Source organism: Oryctolagus cuniculus, chromosome 13 (genome assembly GCF_051225735.1).
Source record: "Oryctolagus cuniculus isolate XC-2025 breed Fujian yellow rabbit chromosome 13, ASM5122573v1, whole genome shotgun sequence".
NCBI classification, from domain to species: Eukaryota; Metazoa; Chordata; class Mammalia; order Lagomorpha; family Leporidae; genus Oryctolagus; species Oryctolagus cuniculus.
In genome coordinates this window covers 113,028,009-113,043,647 of record NC_142879.1, presented here as the reverse complement: position 1 = coordinate 113,043,647, position 15,639 = coordinate 113,028,009, and the positions used below count along the sequence as shown (strand labels likewise).

Here is a 15,639-nt window from a genome sequence, read left to right as displayed (position 1 = left end):
AGTGCAGTGGAGGATGGCCCAGGTGCTTGGGCCCTGCACCCCATGGGAGACCAGGAAAAGCACCTGGATCCTGGCTCCTGCCATCGGATCAGCGCGGTGCGCCAGCTGCAGCGGCGGCCATTGGAGGGTGAACCAACGGCAAAGGAAGACCTTTCTCTCTCTCTCTCTCTCTCTCTCACTGTCCACTCTGCCTATCAAAAAAAAAAAAAAAAAAAGATAAAGGCAGGGAAGTGACATTGGCTTAGACAAGATTGAAGTTGTTGGCGATATTGCTTAGCACAGCTTCTATGAAATGATGAGGATAAAGTCCAGTTAGAGCAGACTGATGAGATGAGAGGATAAAAAGTGAGGGAATGAAAGAATGACTGTAGAAAGCACTTTAGGGAAAGAAAGGAGAGAATTGAAGTTGTAACTCTAAAGGAGGTGTGATCAAGGAAACAGCTTTTTCTCTTCCCTCCCTCCTCCCCCTCTCCTTTTTCCTCCCTCCCTTCCTTTTTTCCTTCTTTCCTTCCTTCTTTTCTGCATAAATACTTAATAGAGAGGGGAATTTTGTGCAGAAGTAGTTGAGGGTGTCATCCAAAACCCAAGTGAGAAGCCTATAGAATCAGGAACACATCATCTGTTGAAAGAGGAGAGAGAAGGTAGAATTTATATGTGGGGAAGGTGTCTTGCATGGTAGGAATATTAGAGTTCCCAACTCATTCATTATACTTGCTCAATGAAGTATGAGCCAGGTCATCAGTAGACAGTAAGGGACAGTCAGGGTTGATACAAATTTGAGGAGGAAAAGGGTTTGTAAAAGTAACATGGATAGTGGAGAAACCAATGTCCTTGGGAAGTATAGTGTAATACTCACCAGTGTTGAGTGCCCATTTGAATCTGAGATTACAAATAAAAATGGGTTCATTTCTCCTGACTCAGCTTCCCACCATTGGCATTCCGAGCTGCTGCCACTGCTGCCCTTACCACCACAGCCATGATCTCCTTAACAGACACCCAGAAAATTGGAATGGGATTACAGGATTTGGAGTGTTTTTCCTATTCTTTGGAATGGTTCTTTTTTGACAAAGTGTTACTTCCTATTGAAATGTTTTGTTTGTGGCTGGCTTGGCTTTTGTAATTGGTTTAGGAAGAACATTCAGATTCTTCTTTCAAACACATAAAATGAAAGCCACTGGATTTTTCCTGGGTTGGCCTTTGGTAGGTGTGTTTTTCAAAACTTATGGATTCTTTCTCTTGTTCAGGGGCTTTTCCTGTGGTGGTTGGCTTTATTAGAAGAGTGCCAGTGCTTGGATACCTCTGAAATTTACCTGGAACTAGATCATTTGTGAATAAAGTTGGAGAAAGCAACAATATGATATAACAAAAAGTGAATTTGAAGAATCGTTTAAAATATTATTTATAAAATTCTTTGAAGAATATTCAGCACAAAATTAAATTTCATGAAGTAGCTTTTAATGTTCTTTACAGAAGTTTAAAATGTATAGCCTACAAAGTATCAACAGCAGTTAGCAAAGAAGCAATGAAAAAACAGGCCTTCTAATCAAGTGACCGGAAGTCAGTAAGCAAACTGAGGGAGAGGAAATCATGTTGCAACGGGTATTGAGACTCCTGAAGGCTGTCTTCATTGTTTCCACCAAGTATGAAACACAGCCATCTTCGAGAACTGTGGTACCTGATTTTTTTTTTTTTGCAAGTTCAGAAGCACCCATAGGCATTTGCTTTGTAGAAATGTCCACTACAATGGCAAATATATTTCCAATGCAGTGTACCTTTGAAAGTGTTGCATGAGTTAGATTAGATTATGTCCTTTTGATGTATTAAAACCAAGGGAAACCCAGTTTTCATGTATGAATTGCTTTATTTTTGGAAATATGTGGTTAAAATAAAACTTTTATGGTCTTTCTGAATCTTAGTTTTTTACAGCCAGATGTAAATCTGAACTTTGTAATAGTCTTTTTTCTGGAATAGGCAGAGGTCTATTAGTTCTCTTGCTTCCTAAATTATAGCTGACTATGCACTTTTCTGGTCAACCACACACTCTGGAAGTGTGGATGCTTCTTTGGAGTCTGACCTCCTGAGTTTCTGTATCCTTCATTACATGTTAATATTTAATAGAAAGCATTTTTGACCATGAAGAGGTTATGAAACTTGTCTCATTAAATATTCTTCTACTTAATGATACCAAATGATGCAAACCAAGTAGATTTTTCTACATCATGATGTGATTTTTCTTCATTCTTTTATTTTTTTTAATTTTAGCAGTAGTTTTACTATTTTGTTTTTAATTAATTAAAATTTAATTTTAATAATGTTTACTTTAAGACATATAACATATTAAAATGTTAAACTTATAACTTATTAAAAGCAGTTCATTTAATCTGAATCTTCATTTATTTTCACCTTTTTCATAATATACAAAAATGAGTATATATGATGTATGTTTCATATGATCATTCTTTGGGTTAAGGAAATGGAAAAAATATTTTAAGTTCACATCCTAAGGTTATTTTATTAGAATTAAACTGGCCATGGTTACCTAAAAATATGACACTAAAAAAAAAGGTGAGAAGTTGCTGATTGACAGTAAGAAACAGCAGTTGTTTCTTTTATAATAGATGTGGAAACACATTTCAACAGGCACAGTACTATTTGTTTTATCATGAATGTTTGTGCTATTTATTTTTAAACACTTTCAAAGCTTTTTAACACATAAAATCCTAATTGAAATTTGTGGTATTATTTACAAACATGTCTACAAACTATATTACAACTTGTATTATCTTTAGTAAATCTTTTGATGCACGTAGAATTCCTAACCTTGTTCATCTAAAGAAAGAAAGACTTGGTACATAGTCTGATGGTTCAGTTTTGGAGATTTCTGTCTTTTGGGGAACTTTCATTTGACTTAAGATGTATCTGTGAAAATGGCGATACATGGAGACTCCTACCTCAATCGTTCATGGAATAAAAGACCTCAAGTTGTGTCTAATGTTCTTCAAAAATTAATATCCTCACTTGGGCAGTGTCAAATATATATACATTGAGTGTTGTCTTATATAGGTGCCCTGTAGGACTCTGTTAAACATATTTTTGACTGATTCATATCATTGACAGTGGGTCAATTATTTTCAGAGTAAGAAGAGTATCTGTTGATGTAAGGCACATCTATATTGTTTCACTTCTTTGTAGACATGTATTTCTTATAAAATGTTGCACTGTAACAGAGATACCTTTTCAACAAAAAAATAAGAATAGAAATAGTAGAGGGAGGAAGAAGGGTGGGAGTATGGGCAGGAGGGAGGATAGGGTGAAGGGAATCACTGTGCTCCCAAATTTGTATATATGAAATGTATGAAGTTTGTACACCCTACATTTTTTTAAAGTAAGGAAAACACAATGAGCACCCATGCACTTTCACTAAGTTCAACACTTGCTACAGTTTTGTGGGTTTTGCTTCATCTATTTATGTGTGCATTTTCTGTGAACCACTTCAGAGTTGCAGACATCATGAAAGTGCATACTCAGAATGCCTGCCTCAGAAATAAAAGCCAACATTTATAGTCTCAATGATCACCATTTAGCCTCCTTGAAATGTGCCTGAGAAGTCAGCAGAAATTGCCCCAAATTCTTGGGTTGCTACTAACCACGTAGGAGACCAGAATAAAGTTCCTGGCTCCTGGCTTATGCTTGGCCCAGACCTAGTTATTGTGGGCATTTGGGCAGTGAACCAGCAGATGGAAGATATTTCCCTATCTCTCCTCTTTCCTCTTTTCTCTCTCTCTCTCTTGCGCTATCACTCTCACTCTCTCTCCATGTGTGTTGCTATCCCTTTCAAATGAATGAATGAATAAATGAATGAATGAATATTTGAAAAGATACAGTTCAAATAGTGGAAGACAAGTGCCATGTGAGGAAACAGTAGAGGAATTGTATTTAAAATTTATCAAAAACTTAATCAACAATAAGAAAATAAACTCTTCAATTTAAACAGTTGATAAAAATGTGAAAAGTCACTTTCTTTTAAAGATTTTATTTATTTATTTGAAAGGTAGAGTTACAGACAGTGAGAGGGCGAGTCAGAGAGAAAGGTCTTCCTTCCGTTGGTTCACTCCCAAATGGCCACAATGGCTGGAGCTGTGCCAATCTGAAGCCAGGATCCAGGTGCTTCTTCCTGGTCTCCCATGTGGGTGCAGGGGCCCAAGGACTTAGGTCATGTTCTGCTATCCCAGGCCATAGCAGAGAGCTGGATTGGTCACTTTCACATCAAATATACATATTAGAAATAAGTGAATAGATGCAGAGAACTGGAGCCACTCTTGAGCACTGATTTCCAGCTTTTTTTTTTTTTTTTGACAGGCAGAGTGGACAGTGAGAGAGAGAGAGAGAGAGAGAGAGAGAGAAAGGTCTTCCTTTGCCGTTGGTTCACCCTCCAATGGCCACCGCAGCTGGTGCACTGCAGCCGGTGCACCACACTGATCCGATGGCAGGAGCCAGGTACTTATCCTGGTCTCCCATGGGGTGCAGGGCCCAAGCACTTGGGCTATCCTCCACTGCACTCCCTGGCCACAGCAGAGAGCTGGCCTGGAAGAGGGGCAACCGTGACAGAATCCGGTGCCCCGACCAGGACTAGAACCTGGTCTGCCAGTGCTGCAAGGCAGAGAATTAGCCTAGTGAGCTGCAGCACTGGCCCTCCAGCTTTCTTATAGATTGTCCTCTAAGCATCTCATGAAGACAGAAGAAACGGACAGTCTCATTTGTCTCTACTTTGAACAAGGCTTATTCATACTTGCAGACCCTGGGAGGCAGTGGAAATGTCTCAAGTAAGTCTTATGCCTAAGTGTGAGACATGGATTGCATTCTTCACTTCTGGCTTCAGCCTGGTACAGTTCTGGAAATGCACATTTGACAGCAATCTCCTCTTAGACAAGATCCCCTCTGATAAATCTTGTCTAGCAGAATACCACCTAGCACTCCCAGAATACTAGCTTTTTTTTATAAAAAAAATCTTCAGCAAATGTCCCAGAGAATATTCTGTTGAGACTGATTTATATCACATGCTATAAGTCCATTGTAAAATAATTGCTAAAGAAGTAAATGTTAATCATAACACATTTGAATCTTAAGCATAATGCTCTTTTTAAAAATAATCTTTTCACTCTCATGTCCATCTGTAGATTACCTTTTCCAAAGTCTCGTGTTATATGAAGTCAATTTTTTTCCAAAGAAAGTTGAAAATTGTTTCTTTTTCAAATTGCTATCATTTTTTTCTATGAGACTCAGGGGTTTAAAATTCTGCCTATGGGGTCCATTGATGTGTTGCAGTAAACTAAATCTCTGCCTGTGGTGCTGGTATCCTATATTGGTGCAGGTTCATGTCCTGCCCCTCTTTTGATCCAGCTCTTTGCTGTGGCAAAGAAAAGCAGTGGAAAGTGACCCAAGTACTTGAGCCTCTGCACTTGTATGGGAAACCCCCAAAAAACTCCTGGCTCCTGGCTTCAGATCAGCCCAGCTCCAGCCATAGTGGCTGTTTGAGGAATGAACCAATGGATGGAAAACCTTTATCCCTGTGTCTTCCTATCTCTATCTGTAACTCTACCTCTCAAATAAATAAATAACATCTTTAAAAATTCTTCATTTTGAAATATTGTGGTATCATAAGGAAGCCTTTTTGTTCTATGATAATAAATTCCAAGAAATTAAACAGCTCTTCCCCTTGTACACAAATGAAAGACTTGAAATTCAACATATTTTAGGGTTAATTTCTAAATGTGACTCTTAATAATAGTGCAAAATACAGACTGCATATCATAAGAGGCAGTCAAAATTTATTTATCAAGTCACATTTAATACTGACTGTAGTTTGAATACTACAAATGTAAAAAATTGTGTATAACTTATAACCTCAAAGAAAAGTTATTCTGTTTTGATAAAATCCATGTATTACCAAATTTATAAATGATCCAAAGTTCAGAACAACAATTGACAGGTAGATTAATTGTAGTGATAGAGCATAGGAGGACATGTCTATTGAAAAGGGAAGAGTCTCAGTACAAAGAGACTGCTGATGATCAGTGAGATGGTGAAGAAAGGACCAGGAAGATCAGCATGGCTTGGGACAATTACATAAGGAAATAAAGAGCTTGAACTAAAAGATTAAAAAGCCAGGGCGGGCACTGTGGTTTAGCAGGCAAAGCTGATGCTTGCAATGCCAGCATCCCATATGGGTGCTGGTTCAAATCCATCTGCCCATTTCTGATCCAGCTCTCTGATGTGGCCTGGGAAAGCAGTAGAAGATGGCCCAAGTCCTTGGGCCCCTGCACCTGTGTGGGAGACCTGGAAGAAGTTCCTGGCTCCCTGCTTCAGATCCATGCAGCTCCAGCTGTTCTGGCCAATTAGGGAGTGAATCAGCAGATGGAATACCTTTCTCTCTCTAACTCTCTCTCTCTTTCTCTCGCTCTCTTCCTCTCCTTATTTCTCTGTGTGTAACTCTGACTTTCAAATAAATAAATAAATCCTTTTTTAAAAAAAGAGATTTAAAAGTCTATTTCAGAAGACTATCAAAGACCTGGTGACAGAGAGGGAGTGCTGCAAAGAGCAAATTGCTAGAGGAGATGACAGAAATCAGCTCTACCCTCTTGGAATGAAAGGGCTGAAATTTTGTTGCATCATTCAAAAATGCTTTATATAAATCTCTGAAAGTCTTCTTCACAGGAGACTAGCAGCTCAAAGTCCTTCCACTGAAAGAGGGAGAAGAGAGCAATTGCTATGTAATCTGCTATGCTAGCATTAGGAAACTTTGAAAGTATTGAAATGTCTGTTGTGCACATTACAGGGTAAAAGGGCACACAGGAACACATCCTATGTGAATAAACCCAATGCTAATCAAAATGGGGAAAAACTGTTCTGAGGTACAATCTCAAGGATGGATATAATCTGGTATAGAAAACTCTTGACATGGCAGATTTAGTACAAGAATTTAGCTGAATTTTGAAAGATTCTATATAATGTACAGTAACTTGTAATTTTGCTTTTCATGAGGTTGTGTGGCCCTCAGTGTGAGGTTAGAGCATAGATATGAGTCTACTACAGCTACTGAGTGAGGTGATCCCTGAGTATTTATTTACATGTCACTGCAGTTTTGTGTTCTCTTCTCACATTAACAGTTTATAGAACTCCAGTGAAATGCTACAATACCATATTTCTCCATGAAAAATGAGTCTGTGAAGATTCATGATTCATTTGTCAGTGAAGATCCACTCAAAGTGTTAGTAGTTTTATCCATAAACTTACACTTGATAAATTAAAAATGGATTATCAAATTACACAGAGGCATGGAAATTTGAAGTTATCAAGTTCTATATGGAAACAATAAAAAGTGACTTGGGAACCCAACTTAACAAATGTTCTAAATCACCTGAAATTTGCTCTTATTGTGAAAGATAAAGCTTTAGTAAAATCTGAATAAAAGAAACAAATAAAATATGCTGACCATTAGGGAATTATAATGAGAAAGCATTAACTATACATTAAGTGAATGCAAATTCACATATCAATAAAACAGTGGAAGTACACACCTATAAGGGTGTTAACAATATAAAACATCAATGACAATGACTATGGTTTACAAGTACACAAAACACCAGAAAGTCTTATTCATGGCAGGTGGGAATATATAGTGGTGCTTTACAAGATATCTTGACATGCTCTCATAAAGGCTACAATAGTATCAACATACAATGCAGCAACCATGTCCCTATTTATTTATCCAATTCTCATGAAAACAAACTTATGCCCACATATAACCATATTTACCATGACCTAACTTTTAAGACATAAAGATTCTTTCAGTAGGTTAACAGATAATCAAATTGTCACACTAGGTAAAGACTTGTGAGGCAGAAGATCCTTAATGTGCAGCCGCTTGGCATGGGGATCAATAGAAAAGGAAGAAACATAAAGTGGACACAGATAAATGGCACAGAGCCACCTGAAGGAATGCATGCCCTCTCAGACAAAGGACAGATGTCACCAAATGCTCATATGAGCTGACACAGGGAATGGAGAGACTGCAGGACAGAAACAAAGTCACCCTGTAGGTCAGAAAGGTTAGAGACACTGAAGTCCTGAAGTGGGCTATATGGACAAGGGAAGCAGTCATTCTTGTAAGTGGTAGACTCATTCAGCCAGCACATGCTGCAGGCACAATTGACAGAGTTTTCTAAGAGCTGGGCTGGATGACAAAGATTCTTCAATGACAAAAGCTAAAGGACTGACAGGGTTCACAGTCACATAAAATGGTATACTTCAGAGAATATACTGGTTTCAGGATCATGATTAGAGACACACAGAGTCTGGCATAGTTACAGGCACATGGGGTTGGGGCCATTGGGAGGCAGATGGGGTCTGCAGGTATAGGATGTAGAAGCAAAGGTAGGAGTACCTGGGATTCCATTTAAATCAGTTCTTAAAGAAAATTTATATGCTTCAGTGAATATGTTGGAATCAAAGGCAAAATCAATCATTTTGGGTTCATTCTTATAATTAAAATAAGAAACATAGAAAGAAACAGAGGGTAGACTGTGGCATAGCAGGTAAAGCCACTGCCTGTAGTGTCAGGATCCCATATGGGTGCCGGTTCAAGTCCTGGCTACTCTACTTCAGATATAGATCTCTGCTATGTCCTGGGAAAACAGTAGAAGATGGCTGAAGTGCTTGGGCCCCTGCACCCACATGGGAGACCTGGAGGAAGCTCCTGGCTCCTGGTTTCAGATCAGATCAGCACAGCTCTGGCTGTTACTGCCATTTGGGGAGTGAACAAGCTGATGGAAGACCTCTCTCTCTCTCTGTCTTTCTCTCTCTATCTTCTTCTCTCTCTCTGCATCTGCCTCTTTCTCTTTGTAACTCTGCCTTTCAAATAAATAAATAAATCTTTAGAAAAAGACTGTCTTGGGGCTGGCTCTGTGGCACAGTAGGTTAATCCTCTGTGGTGCCAGCATCCCATATGGGCACCAGTTCTAGTCCCGGCTACTCCTCTTCCAATCCAGCTCTCTGCTGTGGCCTAGAAAAGCGTTAGAAGATGGCCCAATTGCTTTCCCCTGTACCTGCATGGGAGACCAGGAAGAAGCATTTGGCTCCTGGCTTCAGATCAGTACAGTTCCGGCCATTGCAGCCACCTGGGGAGTGAACCAGCGGAAGGAAAGCCTTTCTCTCTCTCTCTCTAACTCTACCTGTAAGATAAATAAATAAAATATTCTTTAAAACAAAAAACTAACAGCACAATAAACAAAGAACATTGAAACCTTTTCCATGGGCTAGAGATCCTCTCACAGTCTCTCCTCAACAAATGTAGTGGAGATGTGGTCAGGAAAATAAAACATAAAGAAAATGTTAGATATAAGGAAAAATTTTTAAGAAGCTAAATTGTCAGTATATGAAGATGACACTATTATCTACAAAGATAATCCAAAATAGTTCAAAAGTAAATCCAAACTGATAAGTGAATTAAGCAAAATTACTGGATTAGCAAGCAATATATGCAATCAAGTGGGTCATTATGTGCCAGCAAGAAACAAACAGGAAGCAATTGTAAGTGACCAAATACAGACCAGGAAAGAAATTCTTAAGGGAAATGAAACAAATGTAATATCTTTAAATATTCTTAATATATATTCAAGTGACCTAAGGGCAGAATAGAACAAGACTATGAAGACAAAGAAAGGCCCTGGATCCAATAGACATTTGTAAGTTGCAACTCATGAGCACTTTGTTGTTGCAGTTTACAGGACTCCAGTGTGTGGGTTCACCAGGGAGGTGACCCTGCCCCCTGTTGTCTGCAGAGTAAGGCCATAGGAGGGTGAGATGGCTTCAAACTCTAGTCCAGGCTTCATCCCTCACTGTCCTCACTCTGCATGACCCCAGTGACTGCCCCCATACCAAGGGCGATTCTGATTGGTTGCATCTCCTCTGATGTCATGTGCGCTTACTGGCTGTGAGAACTGTCTATTCAGCGCACTGGGAGAACACTGCATAACCATGGTGATCTTCTTTGCTGGCTCGGTTATACTGGGCTTTCCAACTCTGCTGCTGAGAAAGGCCCCAGGTGGGTGAGGCTTGTCATTCTGTGAACATCTCGCACAACTACAGTCCTCCGAAGTGCAGGGGGAGGCCTTGGAAGCCAGGAAAGGGTGAGTGTGTGGGGCCATTCCACTTGGCTTGCAGGCTGTGAGCTCAGCCTACAGCCTGGACACTGGCCATTTTGTCTCACTCGGCACTCAGAGACTTCAGCTCAGACCTAGAGCTCCTTCCATGCTGCTTGGGGTCCCCTCAATTTGTGTGGGGAGGACGGAACTGTCCTCAGGGAGAATTCAGAATGCATGTGTGGTGTTCCTGTGAGGAGAAACCATGATCTCTGGGATCCTCTGTCCCTCCTTTCTGAGGGACAGAGTTGGGGGAATCAGGATCTCAAGCCTACAACCTGGTCCTCCCGGCATAGCTCTTCTAGGGATCTGGGCCCGCTTTCTGTTGCTAGTAACACAGTATCACAGACTGCGCAAGTTACAGAAAACAGTTTTATTTGTCTTACGGTTTTGGTCTAATTTGGAAGGGCAGCATCTGATGATGGCCTTCTTATTGACAGAGCCCTGAGGTGGCTCAGAGACCATGTGGCCAGTAGGGGAGAGGCCAATGTAAAAAGGCTTCTATAGCAGACACCCTGTTGAAAACCCATTAAACACTTTTTATAAAGTCCCACCTGGTACCACTCATTGATAGCTCATAATTGGATTTATTTTTCTGTGGGTTTCACAGGGATGAAACATGTTAAGCCATACTGTAAAGCCTGGCAGTAAATCCCTAAATGTTCATCTCTCTTCCCCACCTTGCCAAATGCCAAGTTCCCTACTGAAATTTCAACACTACAAAATATTTTCCCCTTGATATATTTAATTAAGCTTAAGCTTCTGTATTTTAATTGATTTTTTCTATAGAATAATCAATAAGTCTTTGAAAGGTTTATTTTCTGTTTGTATTTACTAGGAGAGAAAGTAGAAACTCCAGTGTAATATATATATATATATATGCACATATATAATGTGTATAATGTGTATATTATACACATACATTATATTATGTATAATATGTATAATGTATAATGTGTATATATAATGTGTACATTATATATATATGTGTGTGTGTATATATATATATGTATATATATATGAAGTCCTGGAGTGGACATTTGAGCAGATGTTTCATTAAGAGGCTGCTTGGGATAGCCACATCCCACATCAGAGTGTCTGAGGTCTTCCCATGGTTCAAATCCAGTTTCCTGCTAATTCATTCTCTAACTGTAGGTGATGATGGCTCAAGTCCTTGGATCTTTGCTGCTCACAGGCAAACTGTAGATTTGGTTTCGGTCCCCTGTCTTCACTCTGGTCTAGTCTGGCCATTTCAGGCATTTGGAGGAGTGAACCAGTAGATGGAAAATCTGTCTTTCTCTGCAATTCAAATTAAAATAAATAAATTTTAAAAAAATCTGGGCACCTCTCCATTTCTCTGTCTATGTGCTGATGTCTTATCAGCATGACATAGAGTTGAGGCTTTCCTTGGAAAATTTAAAGCGATGTCTTCTCAATAAACCCTCTACTCTGCCATTGTCTGGGTTTTAAAACCATCTGTTGGTAATGACCCGAGATGCCCCCAGTGATCAAAGCCCCTAGGAGTGTGGTGTGCATAGCAGCTTCTGTGTCAGTCTACTTGGAGAACAGCAGGAGGAAGAACTTGTCATGGGAGTAGCTGGGTCCCTGAGACTGGGGCCTCTTCTGTATACCCTCCACCTAGATAGCTTACACCTTGGGAAAGTAAAACTTTTTCCTCCTTACTGTGGTTCCTATTCCTCAGAGACACTGTCAGCTAATTTAAAGGCTCATATTCAAGAGACAAGATAGAAGTAATTCATGCACTCTGTATTCTCTCAGCTTTGTGAAGGGAAAAAATAAAACTTTGACAAAAGCAGAAGAAAACCATCATAGCTAAGTGATGTGAAACCTAGAAAGCAAATGTGCTTTGGATGCACAGCAGTTTGATTTTACATTTACAGAGTTGATCTTATCAGAGCATGGTTTGTGTAAATGGAGAATAGGAAGATCAGATTCTGTTGGATGAGAAAAATTTGTGAATTTAAAGAGTTTATTTCAGTTCCTGGTATAATAAAATATTTGTTTGGACTTACCTTAACTTTCTGGCACAGAGATCCAGATCCAGAGACACTGGAAATTTCCTGAGTGATAGGGGTGGCTTTTTTTTTCTTTTTTTTTTAACTTTTATTTAATGAATATAAATTTCCAAAGTATGACTTATGGATTACAATGGCTTCCCCCCCATACCATCCCTCCCACCCACAACCCTCCCCTTTCCCACTCCCTCTCCCCTTCCATTCACATCAAGATTCATTTTTGGTTATCTTAATATACAGAAGATCAGCTTAGTATACATTAAGTAAGGATTTCAACAGTTTGCTCCCACACAGAAACATAAAGTGAAAAATAATAGATGATTTTTTTAAATGATGATGAAATCAGATCAGACCTATTGTCATGTTTAATCCCAGTGAGAGTCAAGTTGGGAATTGATAATTTCTTTTTTTTTTTTTTTACAGAGGATCAGTTTAGTATACATTAAGTAAAGATTTCAACAGTTTGCACCCCCATAGAACACAATTCAATCCCATCAAGGTGGCATGTACCAATGCCATCTCACTATTCCAAGTGATCAATTTCAGTTCACAATTGATCATAATGCACTAAGAACCAAAGCCGGAGGCATCACAATGCCAGATTTCAGGACATGCTACAGGGCAGTTGTAATCAAAATAGCATGGTACTGGTACAGAAACAGCTGGATAGACCAATGGAACAGAATTGAAACACCAGAAATCAATCCAAACATCTACAGCCAACTTATATTTGATCAAGGATCTAAAGCTAATTCCTGGAGCAAGGACAGTCTATTCAACAAATGGTTCTGGGAAAACTGGACTTCACCCCATTGGCCCAACTAACTAAAAAAGAAGAGAAAAGACCCAAATCAATAAAATCAGAAATGAAAAAGGAAATGTAACAACAGACACCACAGAAATAAAAAGAATCATCAGAAATTACTACAAGGACTTGTATGCCAGCAAACAGGGAAACCTATCAGAAATGGATAGATTCCTGGACACATGCAACCTACCTAAATTGAACCAGGAAGACATCGAAAACCTAAACAGACCCATAACTGAGACAGAAATTGAAACAGTAATAAAGGCCCTCCCAACAAAGAAAAGCCCAGGACCAGATGCATTCACTGCTGAATTCTACCAGACATTTAAAGAAGAACTAACTCCAATTCTTCTCAAACTATTCAGAACAATCAAAGAAGAGGGAATCCTCCCAAATTCTTTCTATGAAGCCAGCATCACCTTAATTCCTAAGCCAGAAAAAGATGCAGCACTGAAAGAGAATTACAGACCAATATCCCTGATGAACATAGATGCAAAAATCCTCAATAAAATTCTCGCCAATAGAATGCAACAACACATCAGAAAGATCATCCACCCAGACCAAGTGGGATTTATCCCTGGTATGCACGGATGGTTTAATGTGTGCAAGACAATCAATGTGATACACCACATTAACAGACTGCAGAAGAAAAACCATATGATTATTTCCATAGATGCCGAGAAAGCATTTGATAAAATACAACACCTGTTCATGATGAAAACTCTAAGCAAACTGGGTATGGAAGGAACATTCCTCAATACAATCAAAGCAATCTATGAAAAACCCACAGCCAACATCCTATTGAATGGGGAAAAGTTGGAAGCATTTCCACTGAGATCTGGTACCAGACAGGGATGTCCACTCTCACCACTGCTATTCAATATAGTTCTGGAGGTTCTAGCCAGAGCCATTAGGCAAGAAAAAAAAATTAAAGGGATACAAATTGGGAAGGAAGAACTCAAACTATCCCTCTTTGCAGATGACATGATTCTTTATTTAGGGGACCCAAAGAACTCTACTAAGAGACTATTGGAACTCATAGAAGAGTTTGGCAAAGGAGCAGGGTATAAAATCAATGCACAAAAATCAACAGCCTTTGTATACACAGACAATGCCATGGCTGAGGAAGAACTTCTAAGATCAATCTCATTCACAGCAAACCAGACCCAAATCTAGTAGGAGAAGAGAAATAATTAAAATCAGAGAAGAAATCAACAGGATTGAATCAAGAAAAACATTACAAAAAATCAGCCAAATGAGGAGCTGGTTTTTTGAAAAAATAAATAAAATTGACACCCCATTTGCCCAACTAACTAAAAAAAGAAGAGAAAAGACCCAAATCAATAAAATCAGAGATGAAAAAGGGGTGGCTTTTTTAAAAAAAAATTATTTACTTATTTGAAAATCAGAGTTACACAAAGAGAGAAGGAATGGCAGAGAAATAGAGAGAGAGGTCTTCCATCCACTAATTCACCCCTCGGATGACCACAACAGCAGATGGAGCTGTGCTCTGATCTGAAGGGGGTGGTTTTGATTCTGCATGACACATACTTTTAAGATAGTAGCTAAGTTTATGCTAATGAGGTGACTGGGCAGGATCCCTAGATAACATCACAATGGAGACCAGTAAACAGAAAAAGCAAACACTGGCTTTTCCACTGGCATCTGCGGGAGGACTGTTGTGGCACTGAGCACTTAGCCTTTGAGGCCTCTGCTGACTCTAAATGGTGGTACAACTGAATTGTTTGGCAATTAATAGGTATTGGAGAATTGGTTAGTGTTCAACAAACATCTCATGTTTGATGTTAAAACTAATGTCAAAGACACCCTGGGTCAGAACCTTAAACTCATTTTGGGTGAGTGTTGAGCTGCTACTCTAGTTTTGGATGATTCCACATTACTGAAAGTGTGCAGCCTCCAGAGTTACATTTTCTGGTTGTTAATGTTTCATTCATTCTCCAGCTAGCATAAGCTTTACATCTCCACAGTCAGAGTGATTGTCAAGGCTTGGAAACCTGTTTAAGCTTCTGCATTTGGGTTCCTTTGTGAACTGTGGATTAAGCAGGCTGCTTCCCAGAGCTATTCTCCTTTATGTGCTTTGTAGAAGCTTGCTGCAATCTAATTATACTTTGACCAATTATTTAGGAATTATGTACTGTGATTTGAGTGTTAGATTTTTATGTTCTTGCATGGAACCTGAGTTTATTCAATAAGGCATGAAAAGGGAAAGAAAATTTTTTAAAGATTTTTTTATGTATTTATTTATTTGAAATGCAAAGTTACAGATAGAGAGGCAGAGATAGAGAAATCGCCCATCTACTTGGCTCATACCCCAATGGCTGGAAAGGCTAATGCTGTGTCAGTCCATAGCCAGGAGCCAGAAGCTTCTGGCCATCCCACATGGGAGCAGGGACCCAAGCATTTGGGCCATCTTATTCTGATTTCCAGGTGAATTAGAGAGCTGGATTGGAAATGGAGTGCCCATATGGGACACTAGTACTGCAGTAAGGGGTTTTACCTACTATGTCACAGTGCCAGCCCCAGGGAAAGAGAATGCTTGACATCTTTCTTTTCTGCCAAGTTTCAAGAACAACAT

At 39.3% G+C, this 15,639-nt stretch overlaps 1 pseudogene; it reads left to right on the top strand.

Moving 5' to 3' along the window:
• Positions 1–976: 976 nt before the first annotated feature.
• On the top strand, positions 977–1,363 carry LOC149122882 (vesicle transport protein GOT1B pseudogene; annotated as a pseudogene).
• The last annotated feature ends 14,276 nt before the right edge of the window (positions 1,364–15,639 follow it).